This window comes from Henckelia pumila, chromosome 1 (genome assembly GCF_033568475.1).
Source record: "Henckelia pumila isolate YLH828 chromosome 1, ASM3356847v2, whole genome shotgun sequence".
Taxonomy (NCBI): Eukaryota; Viridiplantae; Streptophyta; class Magnoliopsida; order Lamiales; family Gesneriaceae; genus Henckelia; species Henckelia pumila.
This window is the reverse complement of record NC_133120.1, coordinates 132,858,739-132,872,225: the sequence shown is the minus strand read 5'-3', so window position 1 is coordinate 132,872,225 and position 13,487 is coordinate 132,858,739.

Genomic DNA, 13,487 nt, shown 5'->3' with positions numbered 1-13,487 from the left:
AATAAGGAAGAGTGCAGAGAACTTGCAAAGAATGAGAACTGTGAAGAAGAAGAAGTTAAGGGGTCTAACTGAGATACTTATGTACTAAATGACTTTTGAATTTCCTCGTACAAAACACATGGCAGTTTTTTAGTCAGAAATTCACATACTTTATTAAGGAACTAAACTTAATCAAAAGTCAATATACTAGATGATAAAATCAATTAGTCTGAGAACACAGGGACCAGTTTAGTTGAGGAACTAAACTGACTATATGTTGGGCTCAAGGGTACCTAATTTGTTTTATTAGTATACATTCCAGAGCATAAGGTACCCCCTAACTAAATTATTAAGATAAATCAACAAGCCTTAAAATATTTATAAATTAAGAAAATTTAGTCCATTGTAGAGGCTTGATAAATATAGTTTTTTCTTGTTGATCATTTGGGATGTACTCCAGCCTTTTATCCTTCTTGAATGCATGATCTCTGATGAAGTGATGTCTGTAATCAATGAGGTCGGTCCTGGAATGAAGAATTGCATTGTAGATGATTGCAATGGTGTTTGTATTGTCACAATATATTGGTAATCTCTTGTGCATCAATCTCATAATCTCACAATTTTTGTTGGATTCGGAGAAGTTGCGCACAACACTTTATAGCAGGTAGGTACTCCGCCTCAACTATTAATGTTGCAATGGATGTCTTTTTTTTTTTTTCCTAAACCATGAGATCAGTCAATCTCTTAGAAATTGTCATGCAAATGGTACTTTTCATGTCCTCTTTGCACCCTGCATAATCAGTATCTAAATAGCCAACTAGATCAAAAGATGGGTCTTTTTCATACCATAGGCCAACATTTTAGTTCTTTAAGATATTTAAGCATATTCTTGGCAGCGAAATGATGAGATTGCTTAGGGTGAGACTGAAATCGAGCACACATGCATACAATTAATATGATCTGGTCTACTAACATCTATGGTCAAAGAAATTTTCAACGAAATAAATTATTGATAAATTAATTAGAAATTAAATAAAAAAAATTATTTAGTTTTTTATTTTACTTAATAATTATTTCGGTTAGTGATAAATTACAAGGCACGTGATTTAATGAATTAATTAAATTTATTGAATTAATTGATGATAATATGTGATATTTTATGTATAAAGGAGGATCGAGAGTAAAGACCAATGTGCTAGGTGTATATTAGGATATTTTAATGGTATAATTATTATTTTATTCTAAAAATATTTGATCCCAAGGAGACCCCATCTCACATGAGTCAGAGGCCCATAGGCTCGTCGCCTATTCCCCTGTGGGCTTTAATTAATTATTATTTTATTTTTTAATGTAAAAATGGATTTGGTTTATGACTCATTAATTCACACCCCTTGAAATGTATCCCTTATGTGCCATGGAAATTCAAAGGTAATATTAGAATTGGTGATAGATCAAGACTGAAAGATAATGGGCCAAAAGTTCATCGGCTTAAATATTTAAGACATGTAAAATATTGGAGCTTATGTAATAAAATTTCATTTAATACATGTAAAATATTGGAGCTTATGTAATGAAATTGCATTTGCATCCCTGCATTTTACTAATATATGGAATTAGATTCGTGTTTTGGCTCACATGGATTGAATAGCTCTCGGTGATCGATAATCCTTATTTTTGTTATTTATGATATATTAGATATAGATTAAATAATATGTATATATATATATAACTGCATGAATCTTACAAACATACAAACAAGTATGGCACACAATTTTAAATTAAAGTGTTGAGACAAATTCCAAAATTAAAATATCTTCTTTTGAATTTTATTCAAAATCACATCAAACTATAAAAGGAAAATTAAAAAATTTAATCTATTATTGTCTTCTATCAACGATGGTTGCATGTTGAATGCTACCTGCGGACAGTGTTTAGCTCATACAATTGGGAATACTTGGACATCAGAAATTTGTGGCTTCCACTGATATACGATATGTGAATTGGGTGGAATTCGCATGACTTTGGTTCATATTATTTGGGGAATTCATGGCGTCCATCCACTACGATTCAATATTGATGGGTAGGTTCCACACATGAAGATAAACGATGTCATATTTATTATTGGGTTATTATCAAACATAAGACAAATTATTTAGGGTTTGTATAAGGATCACAATTGGGCCTTACCTTTTAAGAATAATGATTGGCTAATTGAACCTCACATGCTCTCTAATGAAAATATGATTTCCAGTTTTTAATAGAGGGTGGTGAAAATGTCAAAATAGTGGAGAAAAGTTTTTAAAATTAAATTTCTTATCTTAAATTTTATAAAATTATTTTTAAATAATTAGTAATGCTTATCTGTTTCCATTTTCAGTATGTTCACGATGTCGACCCGTAATCCACTATCTGTTTTTCTCTATCAAAACAAGCTAACTTGGCCATATTATCATGAATAGTTGAGAAATTTAAAGATTATTCTTAAATCGTAGAAAATTTCATATGTACTTGACAAGGCACATCCAAAAGGGCCTAAGAAATTTATTAGCACAGAAGAACTGTTTATGCTTGAAAAATGGTGGAACCATAATCCTCAAACCAAAATCTAAATGTTGTCATGAATGTTGAATGAACTGTAAAGGAGGTTCAACAAAGCTGAGAATTTTGTTGACATTTATTTACACCTTAAATAACTTTATGGTAATTCGGGCATATTCTCTCAAATTAGACTCCACAGAGCACAACACAGTTCAATGGTGTGTCAGAGCATTGTAATAAAACATTGATTTACATGGTTCGATTAATGATGGGATTCACTGAATTTATGGCATCATTTTGGAGCTATGCGCTTGAAATTGGGGAAAAATTTTTGAACATTGTCCATACAACGACAGTGGATAAAAAACCATATGAGATAGATAGAAAAACCTCTCAAATATTCTTATTTAAATATCTGAGGTGTATAGCTCGTGAAGCATACAGTAAGAGATATATTGTGCTATTTTGTGGGATATCCAAATAACTCTCTTGGATATTATTTTTATCACCAAAAATAAACAAAAGTGGTTGTTTTAAGAAATGTCACCTTCTTCGAGAAGGAGTTTCTACTAGATAGAAAAGACGAGATGACAGATCTCGAAAAATTTCGAGAAACTCCCATTACTAAAGAAATATAACCCACTCCTCAACAACTAGTCAATGTGGTACACACACTTAGGAGGTCTAAGAGAAGCATTTGACCCCCTATTAGATACAGTCTTCTTCATGAAAAAGGTAATGATGAGCCTCTCTATGGATGTAACCCAAGAAAATTCATGGAGAAAGCAGTTTCTGATGTTGATTCACCTACATGGATTGAAGCCATGCAGTCTGAAATTTACCTCATGTGTTCGAACCAAGTTTGGTCACTAGGAAAACTGTTGCGAAATTTACGCTCGCAAGCGCACGGTTGTCAATTTTTAGTAAATAATGAGTAAAATGTCGATCCCACGAAGGTTAATGTGAAAATATTCAGTACTTGTAATTAAAATAGTCCTAATTTTATTTAGAAAATCAAATTTTAGAGACTTGCTGAAAAATTAAAGAAATAGTAGAGATTAGCAAGCACAAGCACACGCACACGCAATTCTTCAGAATTATCAATCATAGAAAAATGGTCTAAAAGTTTTGATTTTACCTGGTCTCGACAATATTCATTCCTAATTAATCTATTTTCATGAACTTCTTTCAATTAATAACCAAGAACACTTAGATAGTTCTATTTCCCTCTCCCGAGTATCAAATAGAGTGTATCAACTACAGATCAATTCTAATATCCCTATTAAGAATATACTTGTAGTGATATGTGTAAAATGATATTCTTTCAAGGTTCTATTAAATTTATATACTCTCCCGAGTTATATAAACAATTAAAAGTGTGAATTCTATTGATCCTATTCAAAATCTCCTCTCCCGAGTGCTGGATTCCAAATAAATTTAACAAATCAACTTATGGACAGTAAATTGAAAAGACTTTCAAAACTAGAAACACAATTAATTTAGAGAAATTCAATTTAATAAAATCAAATATTCATGAACATATCTCAACCAGGCTACATCAACCTGTAGACTAAGAAAATTTAGTTCATACTAAAATTCAAACACAACCAAATCATATTTAATAATTCAAACATAATTCAACAATTAAAAGATAAATAAAGATAAAATAACAAAGCCGTAGTCTTTCTTCAATGTTCGGTTGAAAAGCCTCCATCTTCGTTCCAAAGAAATCTTCAATTCACGATCTCCGAAATCTCACAAATCGTTCTCTCAAAAGTTTGATGCATGTGGCGGCTGGTAGATAGCTCTTATGATCCGAAAAACACCCTTTTATACGTCCTAAAAGTCGTCCAAGATCAGCCCAAATAAATCCCAAAGTTCCATAATTTCCAAAACTTCTCGGCTGGAAAAACACGACGCACGGGCGCGCCTTTTTATCAGCACGGGCGCGCACAAAACTCTGCCTTGATTCTTCAAAATTTGCCAATACGCGCGGGCGCTCATAGGTCCAGGAGCGGGCACACACATTCCTCGGGCTTTCACACACAAATTCATTCAGACAGCGCGGGCGCGCGTGAGAAGTTGCGTGGGCGCGCATATGGCTCGGCCATATCTTCATTTTTTCTTCAAATTCTTGAACCATATTCACTCGTTTTGGCTTTTTCTTGATTCCTTCACACCAACCAACACCAATTCACTTTTTCCTGTGATTCCTAAAATCCAACACAAACAAAAACAAACCACGCATAATTCCGCTCGAAACCAAGAAATTAACCATAAATATCAATGAAAATTAAGTGCACAAAATGCACTTATCAAATTCCCTCAAACTTAAATATTTTCTAGTCCCGAGCAAAACCCAATTAAAGCCCAAAAACAAAACACAGAATATCACTCAACCAACCAAGAACAATCAAGAATTAATATGGATCAATGAACTCAGTAATGCTTTCAAAGAAAAATTTTCACTCCAATCATATCGAACCTACTAACCCTTTTCAAAATAAAACACAAGCTAATGAACCTCAAAGACTTACAAATCACGCAACTCACGTTTCAAAATACTCATATCCAAATCAATTCACACATTCATAGATCATGAGGACTTTCTTGGTAATCAGGGATATCAATCAACAAGATAAAATTCAAATGAAAAACACTCAAGATCAAGCTAATTGAAAGAAGAATAGTGTGTGCGTGTTTTGATAAAAAAAAATTCACAATCATTAAAAGTGTCAATCGACTATCCATATGATAGATTCTCGCAACCCTTCTCCACTAGTATATTAGGCGTCTGTGACTTGGTTAATAGGACTTAATTGGCTTGTAATGTAAGGCCTGGATCATGGCTACAAACGAAGGATAACAATTCAAAGGAGCGAGCATACAATAATTAATCATTGAATTCCAACTCCTTTTTATTCTCCATGTAATTCAACTTCATTATAGCACTGACTTTATCACACTTTTCATCTTTTTCATCATTTTTTATTCATTTTTTTTCAGCTTCAAATTCTTTTCATTTTCTACCTTCTTTTTCTTATTTTTCTCAACACATCATTCCATCATGAAAATTTAAATTAGGAGCATACAAAACTTTCATTCATTACTTACTCCCTCAAGGTAGGAATTAGTGTATAAGCTATTCATCAGGTAGTGAATGTGGAACCTTGAAAAGATGCCGAATGGGGGTTATCACACGTTTTCACGCATGCCATTCGTTTTTTAATTAGGCTCAAACAAGGTATTAAGGATAACTAAATCAGTGGGTAGCTTGAAAGATACAAACGATTTTCAGAAAAATTGCATAAATCATTCATAAGTCACAGTTTACCCATATTTTGCCTCAAAGGGTGTCCGAACTAGTTCTAGACAAATCTCAATTCACAATTAAATTACATGAATTTCAATGAGTGCAGAAAAAAAACAATCATCAGCAGTAAACAATGATTTGTCAACAAAATTCAGAATTTGTACCTAATGTACTCACTGATTTCATGAAAGCTCAAAGGGCAACTAAAGATAAATTTCAACGCAAGGATCCAAAAAATGCCTCAATCATTTCTATGTTTGTATGTTTTAACTCAAACTTAGGAATAAATCACAGAATATATTGGAATTCATTCATCTAATTGGTTCACCAACACAAAAGTTTTTACGTAGGTCAACGATCATGGATTTCAGATACCAAACAAAAATAACTTCATCATTGGCCATTTTTCAAATTATCTCTTGATTTTCTGAACTTATATATACGCAATAATCACTCACATCCACATAACAATTCCCAACTCCACAACGCAACAACAATGTTCAATTCAAATAAAGCCATCCAACCACTAAAACAACACCGAAAATCCTAAAAATCCAAAACGACTAATGTAAAACAAGAAAAAACAAAAATTCAACAACAAATTTTTCAAATTTGACACCCCTCAAACTCGGTACATTCATTGTCATCAATGAATTAACAATAAAGAATAAAGGGCATGTACCTCAAACGACGACCGTCAGTGGTCACCGCCTTCATCACCATCAGCATCATGGGCAGGGTCTGAAGAACCAAAAGTGGGTGGCCACTGTGGATACGGAGGAAAAGGATGAGCCGAGCTCGCAGCGTGAGAGAACTGGTGGCTCATGGCATCGGTGAAACCCATCATATAATCCATGAACACGCCAGTCGTTTGCTGAAATTCTGGAACTCCTGTCGGTGATGGCGGAGTTCCTCAAGGGATGTGACTCGGGCGTCCATAAAAGGGGGAACCACAGATTGTGGTTCGGGGACGCGTTGGGCTGCAGCTCGAGCATTGAATGCTTGCCTTGCCTCTCGTTCTCGCAATTCAGTTTCAGATGGTAACCTAGAGGAAGAAGCGCATGGTATGGCAGTCGTGGGCTTTAACAGTTCGTCATTAGGGCGGTACTCAACTCCCACTGCTTCACACAAATCGGTAATAAGAGATGAAAAGGCAAGAATGGCCCGCTCTTTGGTGACCTCATGGGCGTGATCAGTGGGCTTCAGGCGAGCGCAAACAAGATTGTACCACCGCTTGGCATCAATATTCAAATTAGTTTTTCGTAGATTTGATGGTTTGTGATCACTACCAAGGCTCCATTCAGCACCCGCAATACAGATATTGCGAATAATGTTATCGTAATCAATTTCCCCAGACTTGTACTCCACATATTCATCAATGTGCACCTGTGGAATTTCAAACACAATGTTAATCGATGTAGAATCAAAGGGTACCATCTTGCCCTTGACCAGCACCTTGAACGCAATGTGTTTAAATTTCAAATTTTCATAAAACTCCCGAACCAAGGGCACCACGATATCTTGCGGTTGTTTAACAAAGTTGTGCCAATTTGTCTCTATGACTTCATGACCCGTATTGCTCAAAATGGTCCCCTTCGGATCAAAGCCAAAAGAAGTATCAAACCCCCGCTCTTGCAGAATGCTCTTAGATAAAAACCGTTGATAATTTTCCTCAGCCTTTTCATCCCAAAATCGATGGGCGTAAAAGGCAGGAGCAGAAGAAGAGGATGCACCATACTTCAACTTTTTCTTAGGTGTCATATCTCAAACACTTGGCGGGTGAAATACACAAACCAAATTATCAATAAAGACCAATATCCGACACTTACCCCAAACTTATAATTGAAAACACCAAGAATGCACGACCACACAATCTTCAAATAATCACCACAGAACAGCACACTTCAAAACAAAATCTCAAGCTACACATCCAATTCACAATGCAACCTATATGAACTTGAAAACTTGCAACTCCGTCAATTGATAAAACTTACCACACGACTATCAAATCACTAAGCAAAAATTCACAAAAGCCTCCTGTAGTGAATCCCGATTGCGCGCCCTGGGAAAGAGAAGAAAATAGAAGGTGTATAGAGAAGATGACGATGAAGAAACGAGAGGTGAGGTAGATTAAAAAGAGGAATGGACTTTAGATGATGAATGGAAGATGTAAATTGAAGTTTAAGAGGCGATTTGGAGATAAAAGATAAGAAGGCGGTGAAGAGTAGGGTTAAACGAGAAAGAATGAGAAAGAAAGGAAAAAAATTGGCTTAAAGAACAGACGAGGCGGCCGCGCACGTGGCAGGCGCGGGCACGCATATGATGCGGGGACGACCTATTTTTTTGCTCAGGGTACGCACAGGCGCGCATGGAAATTGGAGCGGCCGTGCACAGCTCTCGGTGTCTGAAATAAATTTTCCTCAATGTACCGCGCAGGAACGCCTAATGAGAGGGGCGGGCGCGCACGTGACTCGGCATTTTGATCCTTTTATCGTAAAATCCATGCGTAGGCGCACCCAAGAGGATGAGTGGGCGCGCATATAGTCCTATTTTTATTTTTATTTTATTTTTTTTCAGGCAAATACGCGTGGGCGCGCAGATGAATATGAGACAGTGCGTACCTAAAAAGAAAAACGAAGAGATCAAAAGAAACAAAAAGGAAAGGTAAATAATTTCACGAAAAGCAAATTAACTTAAAGAACAAAAATAAAGAAAACTGAGAAAAGACAAAATGAAACAAAATTTTGGGTTGCCTCCACATTAGCGCTTGGTTTAGAGTCGTCAACCCGACTTTCACTGGTCTTAGGCAGATGTTTCTTTGGTTAGGGTATTCTCCTTCTCTTTCACACGCCAAATATAATTCACGAACCGCTTTTTGAATTTTGGCTTCTTTTTCTGATTTGTTTTTTCTTGTATGCTCGGTTTTCTCTCCATTGGCAACTCTTTTTTTACTGATAGTGACAGCTCTGTTATAGCAGTCTAGCTTCTTGACACTCTCAAGCATGCACAATTCCTCGATGAGTGGGTTAGGTGCATTCTTGAAAATGTTAAAAGTTACCTTTTCACCGTCCACACCCATAGACAACTCACTCTTCTTCACCTCTATCTTGGAATCAACAGTGGCCAAAAACGGTCTCCCAAAAGTCAATGGTGTGGCATGCTCTTCTTCCATATCCAGAATCACAAAATCAGCCTAGAATATGAACTTATCCACTTTGATGAGGACATATTCTACCATACCACGTGGATACTTGATGCTTTTATCCACCAACTGCAGAGTGATTGATGTCGGTTTCATCTCTTCAAGCTCCAAGGCCCTGTAAACAGAAAATAACAATAAATTAATACTGGCCCCTAAATCACATAATGCAGTAGTAAAATTAGATCCACCAATTGAACAAGGGATATTAAAACTCCCTGGATCCTTTAGCTTTTGTGGCATCTTCTTTTGAAGCAATACACTACACTCTTCAATTAGGTTCACCACCTCGTTCTCTTTCAGCCTCCTTTTCTTGGACATCACCTCTTTGATAAACTTCGCGTAGTTCGGAATTTGCTCCAGAGCATCAGAAAAAGGGATGTTGATATGAATCTTCTTAAATATCTCCAAGAACTTTAAGAACTGCTCATCAAGAGTTTTTTTCTTGAACCTATGTGGATATGGAAGTGGGGGCTTGTACATCGGTTTTGGCTCAGGTTCACTCTGCTTATCTTCAGCTTTCTTCTCACTGTCACACTCCATTTTAGAATCCTTTACATTCTTTTCCTCTTCTGAAATTTTAGTTTCATCATAATTTTCATTCTCCAGCTTTTTCTTTTCAGCAGCGACTTGTTTTCCACTTCTCAACGTGATAGCATTGCACTGCTCCTTCGAATTTACCTCTGTGTTGCTCGGAAACTGGCCTTTGTTGTTATCTTTCAAAGCATTTGCCAGCTGCCCAATACTAGTCTCCATAGATTGCAGCACAGTGCCCATATTGGCCACATGTGTCTCCAAGTTGTCAAAGCGAAACTCAGTCCTCGCCATCGTTTTACTCGATTCCTGCACAATTACTAACAACATCCTCCAAAGAAGGCTTACCTTCACCCTTATTTGTATTGAACCTCGAAGGAGGATTCAACACATTTTTATTGTTAGCGTAAGAAAAATTTTCATGATTTCGCAAAACTGGGTGATAAGTGTTGGGAACATGATTACCTCTCTAGCCTCCGTAAACTCTTTGATTTATGTACTGCACTTGTTCAGGATGGTGGGATTCTTCCATAGCACCCGACACACCTGCTGGTTTTGCGACACTCACTTTATTCAACGCAGCAAGTTGTGTATTCAACGTAGATAGTTGTGCAGTTATTGATGTGAGAGGGTCCACTGCATACACTGCTCTCTTGACACCCATACGCTCAGATGGCCATTGAAAACTGTTTATGGTCATCTGTTCCAGCATGTCGTAGGCCTGAATGGGGTCCTTTGAGAAAATTGTTCCTCCAGCAGTAGAATCCACCGACATCCTTGTAGGCATATTCAGACCATTGTAAAACCACTCTATCTACTCCCAATCTGCAAAATTGTGGTTAGGACAACGTCTTAATAAATCTTTATACTTTTCCCATGCCTCATAGAGTTGCTCAAAATTCATCTGCCTGAAGGTGTTGATTTCGATTTTCAGTTGGGTGGACTTGGCGGGTGAAAAGTATTTTGCAAGGAACTTGACCGCCATTTCCTCCCATATAGTAATAGTCCCCAACGGCAGTGATTGTAACCAACTTCGAGCCTGATCTCTGAGAAAAAAGGAAACAAGCGTAAGCATATAATATCCTCAGAAACGCCATTCATTTTTACCGTATCAATTATTTCCAAGAAAGTGCATTGGTGTAGGTGAGAATCAGCTGTGGCGCTTCCATTGAACTGGTTCTGCTGAACCATGTTGATTAATACCGGCTTCAACTCGAAGTTGTTGGCATTTATCGTCCCTCGAGCGATTCCAGAATAGTGAGCCTAGATCGTCGGCCTAAAATGATCTCTAATTGGCACCAAAGGAGCCTGATTTGCATTATCTTCAGCCATGTTCAGTAATTCTTCTCTCCTCGCTCTTCTCAAAGCACGTGCAGTTCGTTCGATCTCTGGATCGAAAAGTAGAGAATTTTCACGGTGAGATCTTCGCATAAACTGTAGTTAAGAGTAAGAAGAATTCAATCAGTAACTTAAAATAAAATAAAGAAAATATCTAAATTAAAACTTAGACTAATTGGTAAGAAGACTAAACAAAATCAACAAATTACTCCCTAGCAACGGCGCCAAAAACTTGTTGCAAAATTTACGCTCGCAAGCGCACGGTTGTCAAGTTTTAGTAAAGAATGAGTAAAGTGTCGATCCCACCAGAAGTAATGTGAAAATATTCAGTAATTGTAATTAAAATAGTCCTAATTTTATTTATAAAATCAAATTTTTGAGATTTGGTGAAAAATTAAAGAAATAGTAGAGATTAGCAAGGACACGCACACGCACACACAATTCTTAAGAATTATCAATCAGAGAGGAATAGTCTAGAGGTTTTGATTTCACCTGGTCTCGACGATATTCATTCCTAATTAATCTATTTTCATGAAATACTTTTAATTAATAACCAAGAACACTTAGATTGTTCTATTTCCCTTTCACGAGTATCAAATAGAGTGCATCAACTACAGATCAATTCTAATATCCCTATAAATAATCTACTTGTAGTGATATGTGTAAAATTATATTCTTTCATGGTTCCATTAAAGTTATATACTCTCCCGAGTTATATAAACAATTAACAGTGTGAATTCTATTGATCCTACTCAAAATCCCCTCTCCAGAGTGCCGGATTCCAAATAAATTTAACAAATCAACTTATGGCAAGTAAATTGAAAAGACTTTCAAAACTAGAAACACAATTAAATTAGAGAAATTCAATTAAATAAAATCAAATATTAATAAACATGTCTCAACCAGGCTATATCAACCTCTAGACTAGAAAAATTTAGTTCACACTATAATTCAAACACAACCAAATCATGTTTAGTTATTCAAACATAATTCAACAATTAAAAGATAAATAAAGATAGAATAACAAAGCTTTAGTCTTTCTTCCGTGTCCGGCTGAAAAGCCTCCGTCTTTGTTCCAAAGAAATCTTGAATTCACGATCTCCGAAATTTCACAAATCGTTCTCTCAAAATTTTGATGTGTGTGGCGGTTGGTAGATAGCTCTTAGGATCCGAAAAACTCCCTTTTATACGCCCTAAAAGTCGTCCAAGATAAACCCGAATAAATCTCAAAGTTTCTATAATTTCCAAAATTTCTCGGCTGGAAAAACACGACGCATGGGCGCGCCTCTTTATCAGCGCGGGCGCGCACAAAACTTTGCCATGATTCTTCAAAATTCGCCAATACGCGCGGGTGCGCACCAGTCAAGGCACGGGCGCGCACATTCCTTGGGCTTTCACTCAAAAATTAATTCAGGCAGCGCGGGCACGCGTGAGAGGCTGCGCGGGCGCGCATATGGCTCGTCCATCTCTTCATTTTTTCTTCAAACTCTTGAACCATATTCACTCGTTTATCCTTTTTCTTGATTCCTTCACTCCAACCAACACCAATTCACTTTTTCCTGTGATTCCTAAAATTCAACACAAACAAAAACAAACCACGCATAATTCCGCTCGAAACCAAGCAATTAACCATAAATATCAATGCAAATTAAGTGCACAAAATACACTTATCAAATTCCCTCAAACTTAAATATTTGCTAGTCCCGAGCAAAACCCAATTAAAGCCCAAAAACAAAAAAAAAAAAAGAATATCACTCAACCAACCAAGAACAATCAAGAATTAATATAGATCAATGACCTCAATAATGTGTTCAAATAAAAATTTTCAGTCCAATCATATCGAACCTACTAACCCTTTTCATAATAAAACACAAGCTAATGAACCTCAAAAACTTACAAATCCCGCAACTCACATTTCAAAATACTCTTATCCAAATCAATTCACACATTAGATCATGAGGACTTTCTTGGTAATAAGGGATCAATCAATAAGATAAAATTCAAATGAAAAACACTCACGATCAAGCTAATTGAAAGAAGAATAGTGTGTGCGTGTTTTGATCAAAAATTCACAATCATTAAAAGTGTCAATCGACTATCCATATGCTAGATTCTCGCAACTCTTATCCACTAGTATATTAGGCGACTGTGACTCGGTTAATAGGACTTAATTGGCTTGTAATGTAATGCATGGCTAATGGCTACAAACAAAGGATAACAATTCAAAGGAGCGACCAAGTAATAATCAATCATTGAATTCCAACTTCTTTTTATTCTCCATCTAATTCAACTTCGTTATACCACTGACTTCATCACTTTTTTCATCTTTTTCATCATTTTTATTCATATTTTTTTTCAGCTTCACATTCTTTCCATTATCTACCTTTTTTTCTTATTTTTCTCAACACATCATTCCATCATGCAAATTCAAATTAGGAGAATACAAAACTTTCATTCATTACTTACTCCCTCAAGGTATGAATTAGTGTATAAACTATTCATCAGGTAGTGAATGTGGGACCTTGAAAAGATGACGAATGGGGTTATCACACGTTTTCACGCATGCCATTTTTTTTAAATTAGGCT